The sequence below is a fragment of the Lepisosteus oculatus genome, chromosome 16 (genome assembly GCF_040954835.1).
Source record: "Lepisosteus oculatus isolate fLepOcu1 chromosome 16, fLepOcu1.hap2, whole genome shotgun sequence".
In the NCBI taxonomy this organism is placed as follows: domain Eukaryota; kingdom Metazoa; phylum Chordata; class Actinopteri; order Semionotiformes; family Lepisosteidae; genus Lepisosteus; species Lepisosteus oculatus.
The window spans coordinates 10,544,654-10,557,238 of record NC_090711.1 but is presented as its reverse complement, the minus strand read 5'-3'; positions in this window follow the sequence as shown (position 1 = coordinate 10,557,238).

Sequence of the window (12,585 nt, the reverse complement as noted above, 5' to 3'; positions counted from 1 at the left end):
TATTTTCATTTGCTGATGTATATTTTCTCCTGAAATGGGTAGAAGGTGAAGTTGATATTTTGAAGGTAGACTGAACCCTAACCCTAACCTTCCCAATCCTTAGCTCGGGTTAGGGTTAGGATTCCCTCCAACTGTAGACAAGTTGTGATGGCATAGCTGTAGTTCAGGACTGAAAAGAAATTTAAGAAAAGTGGTATTTCCAGGTTAGCTTCACATTTTTTTTTTCCATATATGGCTACTTGCACTGCATTGCCATAAAAGGGAATATTGACTATATTGCCCTAAAAGCAAAAGATTGAGGAAAGGGAGTAACGATTTGAAACTTTTTCAGGTGGCTTTCATTCCAGAGAGTCATATTAACAAATAAATTAAGTATTTACTGGCTATTCCTGACTCTTACCCTAGCTAAGCCTAAGACAGTGCTCATTGAGGACACCATTCAAAATAAGATTTCCATTCACAGATTGCTTGACAAAAAGCACAATTTAGGAATTGTTGATGCTTTCTCTTTGTTTTCTGGAGGTTGTTCTATCAGTTCTGACCGTTATTTTCATTTGCTGAAGTATTTTTTCTCCTGAAATCGGTAGAAGGTGAAGTTGATATTTTGAAGGTAGACTGAACCCTAACCCTAACCTTCCCAATCCTTAGCTGGGGTTAGGGTTAGGATTCCCTTCAACTGTAGACAAGTTGTGATGGCATAGCTGTATTTCAGGACTGATAAGAAATGTAGGAAACGTGGTATTTCCAAGTTAGCTGCACATTTCTTTTATTCCATATATGGCTATATGCACTGCATTGCTATAAATGGGAATGTCTATATTGCCCTAAAAGCAAAAGACTGAAGAAAGGGAGTAACGATTTGAAACTTTTTCAGTTGGCTTTCATTCCAGAGAGTCATATTAACAAATAAATTGAGAATTTACTGGCTGTTCCAGACTCTTACTGTAGTTAAGCCTAAGACAGTGCTCATTGAGGACACCATTCAACATGAGATTTCCATTCACAGATTGATTGACAAAAAACACAATTTAGGCATTGTTGACGCTTTCTCTTTGTTTTATGGAGGTTGTTATATCAGTTCTGACTGTTATTTTCATTTGCTGATGTATATTTTCTCCTGAAATGGGTAGAAGGTGAAGATGATATTTTGAAGGTAGACTGAACCCTAACCCTAACCTTCCCAATTCTTAGCTAGGGTTAGGGTTAAGATTCCCTCCAACTGTAGACAAGTTGTGATTGCATAGCTGTATTTCAGGACTGAAAAGAAATGTAGGAAGAGTGGTATTTCCATGTTATATTCACATTTTTTTTCTTCTATATATGGCTATATGCACTGCATTGCCATAAATGGGAATGTCTATATTGCCCTAAAAGCAAAAGATTGAAGGCAGGGAGTAACGATTTGAAACTTTTTCAGTTGGCTTTCATTCCAGAGAGTCATATTAACAACTAAATTGAGTATTTACTGGCTGTTCCAGACTCTTACTCTAGCTAAGCCTAAGTCAGTGCTCACTGAGGACACCATTCAACATGAGATTTCCATTCACAGATTGACTGACAAAAAGCACAATTTAGGCATTGTTGATGCTTTCTCATTGTTTTCTGGAGGTTGCTCTATCAGTTCTGACTTTTATTTTCATTCGCTGATGTATATTTTCCCGTAAAATGAGTAGAAGGTAAAGTTGATATTTTGAAGGGAGACTGATCCCTAACCCTAACATTCCCAATCCTTAGCTAGGGTTAGGGTTAGGATTCCCTCCAACTGTAGACAAGTTGTGATGGCATAGCTGTATTTCAGGACTGAAAAGAAATGTAGGAAAAGTGGTATTTCCAAGTTAGCTTCACATTTTTTTCTTCCATATATGGCTACTTGCACTGCATTGCCATAAATGGGAATGTTGTCTATATTGCCCTAAAAGCAAAAGATTGAAGAAAGGGAGTAACGATTTGAAACGTTTTCAGTTGGCTTTCATTCCAGAGAGTCATATTAACAACTAAATTGAGTATTTACTTGCTATTCCTGACTCTTACCCTAGCTAAGCCTAAGACAGTGCTCATTGAGGACACCATTCAACATGAGATTTCCATTCACAGATTGATTGACACAAAACACAATTTAGGCATTCTTGACGCTTTCTATTTGTTTTCTGGAGGTTGTTATATCAGTTCTGACTGTTAGTTACATTTGCTGACGTATATTTTCTCCTGAAATGGCTAGAAGGTGAAGTTGATATTTTGAAGGTAGACTGAACCCTAACCCTAACCTTCCCAATTCTTAGCTAGGGTTAGGGTTAGGATTCCCTCCAACTGTAGACAAGTTGTGATGGCATAGCTGTATTTCAGGACTGAAAAGAAATGTAGGAAAAGTGGTATTTCCAAGTTAGCTGCACATTTCTTTTATTCCATATATGGCTACTTGCACTGCATTGCCAGAAATGGGAATGTTGTCTATATTGCCCTAAATGCAAAAGATTGAAGGCAGGGAGTAACGATTTGAAACTTTTTCAGTTGGCTTTCATTCCAGAGAGTCATATTAACAACTAAATTGAGTATTTACTGGCTATTCCTGACTCTTACCCTAGCTAAGCCTAAGTCAGTGCTCATTGAGGACACCATTCAACGTGAGATTTCCATTCACAGATTGCTTGACAAAAAGCACAATTTAGGCATTGTTGATGCTTTCTCGTTGTTTTCTGGAGGTTGCTCTATCAGTTCTGACTTTTATTTTCATTCGCTGATGTATATTTTCCCGTAAAATGAGTAGAAGGTGAAGTTGATATTTTGAAGGGAGACTGATCCCTAACCCTAACATTCCCAATCCTTAGCTAGGGTTAGGGTTAGGATTCCCTCCAACTGTAGACAAGTTGTGATGGCATAGCTGTATTTCAGGACTGAAAAGAAATGTAGGAAACGTGGTATTTCCAAGTTATCTTCACATTTTTTTTATATATGGCTATATGCACTGCATTGCCATAAATTTGAATGTCTATATTGCCCTAAAAGCAAAAGACTGAAGAAAGGGAGTAACGATTTGAAACTTTTTCAGTTGGCTTTCATTCCAGAGAGTCATATTAACAACTAAATTGAGTATTTACTGGCTATTCCTGACTCTTACCCTAGCTAAGCCTAAGACAGTGCTCATTGAGGACACCATTCAACATGAGATTTCCATTCACAGATTGCTTGATTAAAAGCACAATTTAGGCATTGTTGATGCTTTCTCTTTGTTTTCTGGAAGTTGTTATATCAGTTCTGACTGTTATTTTCATTTGCTGATGTATATTTTCTCCTGAAATGGGTAGAAGGTGAAGATGATATTTTGAAGGTTGACTGAACCCTAACCCTAACCTTCCCAATTCTTAGCTAGGGTAGGGTTAAGATTCCCTCCAACTGTAGACAAGTTGTGATTGCATAGCTGTATATCAGGACTGAAAAGTAATGTAGGAAAAGTGGTATTTCCAAGTTAGCTTCACATTTTTTTCTTTCGTATATGGCTATATGCACTGCATTGCCATAAATGGGAATGTCTATATTGCCCTAAAAGCAAAAGACTGAAGAAAGGGAGTAACGATTTGAAACTTTTTCAGTTGGCTTTCATTCCAGAGAGTCATATTAACAACTAAATTGAGTATTTACTGGCTATTCCTGACTCTTACCCTAGCTAAGCCTAAGACAGTGCTCATTGAGGACACCATTCAACATGAGATTTCCATTCACAGATTCCTTGACAAAAAGCACAATTTAGGCATTGTTGATGCTTTCTCTTTGTTTTCTGGAGGTTGTTATATCAGTTCTGACTGTTATTTTCATTTGCTGATGTATATTTTCTCCTGAAATGGGTAGAAGGTGAAGATGATATTTTGAAGGTAGACTGAACCCTAACCCTAACCTTCCCAATTCTTAGCTAGGGTTAGGGTTAAGATTCCCTCCAACTGTAGACAAGTTGTGATTGCATAGCTGTATTTCAGGACTGAAAAGAAATGTAGGAAAAGTGATATTTCCAAGTTAGCTTCACATTTTTTTTCTTCTATATATGGCTATATGCACTGCATTGCCATAAATGGGAATGTCTATATTGCCCTAAAAGCAAAAGATTGAAGAAAGGGGGTAACGTTTTGAAACTTTTTCAGTTGGCTTTCATTCCAGAGAGTCATATTAACAACTAAATTGAGTATTTACTGGCTATTCCTAACTCTTACCCTAGCTAAGCCTAAGACAGTGCTTATTGAGGACACCATTCAACATGAGATATCCATTCACAGATTGCTTGACAAAAAGCACAATTTAGGCATTCTTGATGCTTTCTCTTTGTTTTCTGGAAGTTGTTATATCAGTTCTGACTGTTATTTTCATTTGCTGATGTATATTTTCTCCTGAAATGGGTAGAAGGTGAAGATGATATTTTGAAGGTTGACTGAACCCTAACCCTAACCTTCCCAATTCTTAGCTAGGGTTAGGGTTAGGATTCCCTCCAACTGTAGACAAGTTGTGATGGCATAGCTGTATTTAAGGACTGAAAAGAAATGTAGGAAAAGTGGAATTTCCAAGTTAGCTGCACATTTCTTTTATTCCATATATGGCTATATGCACTGCATTGCCATAAATGGGAATGTTGTCTATATTGCCCTAAAAGCAAATGATTGAAGAAAGGGGGTAACGATTTGAAACTTTTTCAGTTGGCTTTCATTCCAGAGAGTCATATTAACAACTAAATTGAGTATTTACTGGCTATTCCTGACTCTTACCCTAGCTAAGCCTAAGTCAGTGCGCATTGAGGACACCATTCAACATGAGATTTCCATTCACAGATTGCTTGACAAAAAGCACAATTTAGGCATTGTTGATGCTTTCTCTTTTTTTTCTGGAGGTTGCTCTATCAGCTCTGACTTTTATTTTCATTCGCTGATGTATATTTTCCCGTAAAATGAGTAGAAGGTGAAGTTGATATTTTGAAGGGAGACTGATCCCTAACCCTAACATTCCCAATCCTTAGCTAGGGTTAGGGTTAGGATTCCCTCCAACTGTAGACAAGTTGTGATGGCATAGCTGTATTTCAGGACTGAAAAGAAATGTAGGAAACGTGGTATTTCCAAGTTATCTTCACATTTTTTTTATATATGGCTATATGCACTGCATTGCCATAAATTTGAATGTCTATATTGCCCTAATGGCAAAAGACTGAAGAAAGGGAGTAACGATTTGAAACTTTTTCAGTTGGCTTTCATTCCAGAGAGTCATATTAACAACTAAATTGAGTATTTACAGGCTATTCCTGACTCTTACCCTAGCTAAGCCTAAGACAGAGCTCATTGAGGACACCATTCAACATGAGATTTCCATTCACAGATTGCTTGACAAAAAACACAATTTAGGCATTGTTGATGCTTTCTCTTTGTTTTCTGGAGGTTGTTATATCACTTCTGACTGTTATTTTCATTTGCTGATGTATATTTTCTCCTGAAATGGGTAGAAGGTGAAGATGATATTTTGAAGGTAGACTGAACCCTAACCCTAACCTTCCCAATTCTTAGCTAGGGTTAGGGTTAAGATTCCCTCCAACTGTAGACAAGTTGTGATTGCATAGCTGTATTTCAGGACTGAAAAGAAATGTAGGAAAAGTGGTATTTCCAAGTTAGCTTCACATTTTTTTTCTTCTATATATGGTTATATGCACTGCATTGCCATCAATGGGAATGTCTATATTGCCCTAAAAGCAAAAGTTTGAAGAAAGGGAGTAACGATTTGAAACTTTTTCAGTTGGCTTTCATTCCAGAGAGTCATATTAACAAATGAATTGAGTATTTACTGGCTATTCCTGACTCTTACCCTAGCTAAGCCTAAGACAGTGCTCATTGAGGACACCATTCAACATGAGATTTCCATTCACAGATTGATTGACAAAAAACACAATTTAGGCATTGTTGACGCTTTCTCTTTGTTTTCTGGAGTTTGCTATATCAGTTCTGACTGTTATTTTCATTTGCTGATGTATATTTTCTCCTGAAATGGGTAGAAGGTGAAGTTGATATTTTGAAGGTAGACTGAACCCTAACCCTAACCTTCCCAATCCTTAGCTCGGGTTAGGGTTAGGATTCCCTCCAACTGTAGACAAGTTGTGATGGCATAGCTGTATTTCAGGACTGATAAGAAATGTAAGAAAAGTGGTATTTCCAAGTTAGCTGCACATTTCTTTTATTCCATATATGGCTACTTGCACTGCATTGCCATAAATGGGAATGTTGTCTATATTGCCCTAAATGCAAAAGATTGAAGGCAGGGAGTAACGATTTGAAACTTTTTCAGTTGGCTTTCATTCCAGAGAGTCATATTAACAATTAAATTGAGTATTTACTGGCTATTCCTGACTCTTACTCTAGCTAAGCCTAAGACAGTGCTCATTGAGGACAGCATTCAACATGAGATTTCCATTCACAGATTGCTTGACAAAAAGCACAATTTAGGCATTGTTGATGCTTTCTCTTTTTTTTCTGGAGGTTGCTCTATCAGCTCTGACTTTTATTTTCATTTGCTGATGTATATTTTCCCGTAAAATGAGTAGAAGGTGAAGTTGATATTTTGAAAGGAGACTGATCCCTAACCCTAACCTTCCCAATCCTTAGCTCGGGTTAGGGTTAGGATTCCCTCCAACTGTAGACAAGTTGTGATGGCATAGCTGTATTTCAGGACTGAAAAGAAATGTAGGAAAAGTGGTATTTCCAAGTCATCTTCAAATTTTTTTTCTTCTATATATGGCTATATGCACTGCATTGCCATAAATGGGAATGTCTATATTGCCCTAAAAGCAAAAGATTGAAGAAAGGGAGTAACGATTTGAATCTTTTTCAGTTGGCTTTCATTCCAGAGAGTCATATTAACAACTAAATTGAGTATTTACTGGCTATTCCTGACTCTTAATCTAGTTAAACCTAAGACAGTGCTCTTTGAGGACACCATTCAACATGAGATTTCCATTCACAGATTGCTTGACAAAAAACACAATTTAGGCATTGTTGATGCTTTCTCATTGGTTTGGGGAGGTTCTTATGTCAGTTCTGACTGTTATTTTCATTCGCTGATGTATATTTTCCCCTGAAATGAGTAGAAGGTGAAGTTGATATTATGAAGGTAGACTGATCCCTAACCCTAACGTTCCCTATCCTTAGCTAGGGTTAGGGTTAGGATTCCCTTAAGACGTAAGCAAGTTGTGATGGTAAGGCTTTGTTTTAGGACAGAAATAAAATTTACATCATTTGCAAGACGACTGTAATTCATAATAAGAGACTCCTGCAACAAAGACATAGCGGTTTTCTTTCAGTCCTCCAAATTGGGAGATCACTCCTTACCTTCTCTTATTTACTAGTTCTCAACATTAATGCAGTTTTCTAAATCAGATATATCATGATATTTCATAAGAACAAGTAATAGGTTTATTCCATGCTGAAAAAAAGAAGAAAGAGAACACAATGTTTTGGCCGTAGAGCCTTCTTCAGGTGTGAGAGAGACAGGGCAGTACGCAAAGGTAAAGTAGCGGGAGAACAAAGGTTGGGAGGGAGGAGGAGTGAGAGGCGGGAGCAGGGGACAGAAAGAGGCCATTCAAGAGTTGTGAAGTCAGAATGGGTGCAGAGAGGTGTGAAATGAAACTTCCAATGAATGGAGAAAATTTAAAAGAACAGTAGTCTGTCGTTAAGGGATGGGAGAATGTGTGATCCTAGCTGCAGAATAATTTTAGTTTCGGTGGACTTTCTGATGTATGAGTTCGGAAAGCCGTCTTTGAGAACACAGACGGAGAGATTAGAGTGGTCGTGGCCATCAGACTTATTACTTGTTCCTTTGCAGCCTATGCATGCTGACGCAGCTACCCACCTGAACTACTATGATATGTCATATGCTAATTGCATGTTAAAATGCTTCTTCTGTTTCAATCAATTTCAGTTGATATATTTTTCAGTGATATTGTGTAGTAATAAGCTGATAATGATAAATTGTCAATAGATTTAATTTCATCTGTACATTTTTTATCAAAATGGTTTTTCAGATTGCATAGTGATTTATTTTATTTTACGTCATGTGTGTTTTTTTCCACAATTACAGTATAATTGATCATCAATGTAATATTTATGGAAATCATTAATATTAAAAAGGATATGCAGTCCCAATTTCTCAGAACTGTTATCAAGCCCAGGAAACAAAATACATTCCTGAACAGTGTAGAAAAAAAAGAAATGTTGAATTAAACACAAAATTGAATCGGTAACTTTGAAAAAGTTCTGTAAGTCGCCTTGAGTAAGAGTTTGTGCGAATTGTAATGTGATGCTCTCTAGTCACTGTAATGACTAATGTAATGTGATGTATGAGCAAAGAAGTAAAGGTTGTCCAGCAGACGATTCAATGCTGAATGGTTACTACGTGAGCTGCATGCAGAGTTAACAACTAAGTTACATTTATTGGCAACACCGTATTGAAGTCGAGACCAATATTTCTATTGGATTAAAAGAGATGTATTCACAATCCTGTTTGTTTACAATGCAATAGAGCCATTTCACAACACCTGAAGTTTTGTTGCTGTGATCTGAATTATGGAATATAGCACTGCATATACCTGAACATTTTTTTTTGTATTTTGTAAATTGGTTGTTTTAGAAGTTACTGTATACATTTTACTTTTATTGTGATTTGAAATGCACTCATCAATGCTGATTCTTTCTCACCCTAAATAGAAATCTACAGTACAGTAGCATTGCAGTTCCCCTTTAAATGGATTTGTAGGAGAAGTGTAGAGTGCCTTTATAACCAGTTTTCAGAAATACATAAATATTGCTACAGTATGTGGTGGATTTAATATTTAATCTATCCATCCATGTTCTAACCTTTTTTTTTCTACACTATTCCTGTACCTATTAAGATTACATTGTACCGTTTGGTAGCTGTCTTTCAAACTGGGCAAATACTGGGAGAGTATTTCTAATAGGACATTTGGTTGATTAATAAAGTGCTGACAAATATAACTATCCATGGATTTTCTTAATTCTTAATTTTATACAGGATCTTGGTGGAGATGGAGCTTATCATGGCAAGTAACATGTACAAGGCAGGATACACCCTGGATGGGATGCCAGTCCATATCACAAGGGACAGACAGACAGAGAGAGAACATACAAATTCCACACAGAACCACAGGAACTGAACCCAGGGTCCTAGTGAAATGCTAACCACTGTGCTATTGCGCTTCTTCTGGATATTTAATAATTATAGTAATTATAATATGTAATAGTATAATGTAGCACCTGTATTTTTAGAATACATTTAGAAAGAAAAAAAAGGCAGATGTGTGTTTTACTTCAGAGTGTTATGAAAATAATTGTTATTGTTAACACTTCTAATCACTAAAATGAAGAAAGCCTTATTTAAAAAATCATGTTTTTATCTGGAATTTAGAATATTTTAATAGGTTTGTATCTGTTTCAAATGATATCTGCCAGCATCAAAGGTTGTGAAGGAGAAATCTGGAAATTCTGATATCAAAATACGATTTAAAAGAACAGTGGTGACAAAACTGTAAACTTTGAGTCATGTTTTATGAGATTAATTATCAAATGAATCCACAAGTCTCCAACATTTTTAATAAGAATCAGAAAATAACTAGACTTATTTTCAAATTTTCCTTTTATTAAAAAAAACATTTCTTTCCAGACTTTACAAGGTTACAAAATTAGAACACTGGAAATATTGGCTAAAGACAAGGTTTGTGTTACATCTTTTAGTGAAAATGACTTGGAACGCAGTGTAAATGTTTAAGCAAATTAGGTTATTGGGCATTAGAAAAAAATGATTGTCTTAAAGTTACCATGTAAGAGTTATAGAGTGTACAGTGTAGTGTATACCACCAGCCTTCTCAGGCTGGATGTTCTGGGACAAGGCCCTGTAAAACTGTTTCAGGGTTTCAAGGTTATGTTGTCATGGAGCTGGGCCTCAAGCTGCCCTCTTTATCTTCTCCATCATCCGGTCGTATTTTGAGGATGCCGGCCAACTCAGCCTCACCCTAGCTCATATTGCTAACTACAGCAAGATTTATCCCCACACAGCTCTCCTCTGGGTTAATTAACTGGGAGCCAGCTACCCAGACAGAAATCCATAATGGCGCTTACTCGCTGGAGGACAGGGCACTATTTCATGGTAAGACCTGTCCAAACCAGCCTTTTATTAATTTCACAATATAATTTACCCCACCCTTTGACTTATTGCAAGTCAAGATAGTCAGATCTATCTTGTGTAACCTACAGCACATATGATAAAAGCATGGGGCATGTATCAGTTCTTGCCGAAGCAAGACACGCAAGAAAACTTCCTAACTGTTATAAAAAAATCCAACAAAAATAGCTCTGAAAATATTATTTAGAAGTAATTGGACAGAAAAAAAATGTCTCCTACACGTCCTGGAGGATTTTTAAAAGACATCTCATGGGCATGTATTTTTGTTGGGAAAACCACAAGCATTTATACAAGATAGCAACTCCTGACTAACAGATGATGTGGAGATGTCTCCATAATTCCTTACATTTCTATACTGCAGAATCCACAGTGCTTTGCACAAAGCTGGGTTTTCACTTCGTTCACTGTTAAAGTGCCACACCTACTGTACAGTACTTAAGTGAAGTGTGGCCGTTGCACTCAGATCCAAAAGAGAATTGAGAAATTACTTCATGAACTGGATTAAGAGGATTTTGGGAAAGCCAGATTGTACAAAACCAGTGTTAATAATCTGACTTTTAAGAAGAGTGCCATAGATTCTTTAATGACCATGTAGTCAAGACCTGGGTTTTACTCCTCATCTGTGACTTCCTACAGTACATCCCAGTGTACTTTACCTGTGTCACCATACTAGAAATTCTTGATATTAATCAAGAATAATATTATAATAATATAGGATAATATTATACTTGAAATTCTGCCCCAATACAAAGTGCCACCTACTGTAGTATTCCACTAAAACCACTTACTGTACATTAGGATCTGCCTTGTCTTCCTTAATGTCTTCCACCACAGTTCTTAACAAGTCAGATGAAAAGGTTGTAACATTGCTGAGACAAAATTGACAAAAATATTTTTTCTTTACCATTTATTAGAGCAAAATTTAGAAAAATACATAAAATTGAATGAGAATCAATGGGAAATCTTTGTAAATATAGGAACGCAAATTGGTGTGTATGGCGCTCCTTGGCATGTTCATGTTCATTTGGAAGCTTTATAGCTTTTGATAAACTCTAACTTTTTGTCAAAACATCCCAAAGGAAAGACCATTAATACACTGTTTTATCATTTAATCAATTTTTGCTTGAGTTAAGCAGTTCAGAATCATGACTTCATTATTATTTATTCATAGAGAAGCAGATCAAGAATTAATGAGAACAGTAATACCCTATGCACCCTGCTGGCTTGACAGCAAACATTGGTTGATTTACAGCAATGTCCTTTTCTGCAGGCTCAGGCATGGAGATAAGGAAGAGGGCTAAAGATGGAAAGGAAAACTATAGCATTGATTCAGTGCCAAAACACTGACTGCTGATGCCCACTATTTTAGTCCTGATATTGTGGACATAAGCCAGACTATGCCATTAGATGACTGTGATCCTAGTTCCCCAAATGGCAGTGAAAGTTGCCATCAGAACTGAGTGAATCTTTTTTACTTGCTGCGCAACTGCACCCCCTGGGCCCTATTGCTGTGCAGTAGCATGTTTGAAGTGATAAAGAAATGTGTTGCTTTTCTAGTTGGTGCTACCAGCACTGGGCATCGTGAACCCTGTCACTGTAAGTACAGTATGTCACAGGACTGCATGAACAGGTTGTGGTTTTGCCTGTGCAATACAGTGATTGTAAAGTTAAGCTCAGTTAATAACCATATTTTTCTTTGAATTTGACATGTTTGACATTTGACAAACAGAAACATAATGGATGAAAAGTTACAATTGCTAGCCTTCCTGTTCAAAAAATGAGGAAAAGGGGGGAACTCAAGTCAGAAAAAAAAGAGTAGTGTAATTCTATATATTGTACATTAAGGAATACAACACATGAATTAAAAAGAAGGAGAACATACTGTAGGTATTTGAGCAGACAAAAAAGCAAGGAAATGTAAGAGCTCCCAATCCAAATACTGAAACAGAACAGTGATTTCTACTGTATATTATCATGCTAAAAGAAAGTGTAAAAAGTCTGGGGAAGAGTTAATCTTAACTAAATAACTTCAGTGTATATCACTTATTTAATTTTGTTATTCAATTTTCTTCTTGGTACATATCATGTTAAAGGTGATCTTCTGTAGTATTATCTGCAATTTCCTTTGCTTGGATTATTTTGTGTTGCTGAGTACCTTTCAAGATAACTGCCTTCTGACTAAAGACTTCTGAACTTCATACGATGGGAAGAAATCAGAGAGAAGCTGCCATGTCTTTTAGCTGCACCTATGTACTGTATACAACATTTCACCTTCTAACTCTATTTTATTGCTGGAACAGTTTCATAGTTTGTCATATGGCATTAGAAACAAGTACTGTACAGCAATTGAAATAAAATACTGATACATACTGTTAA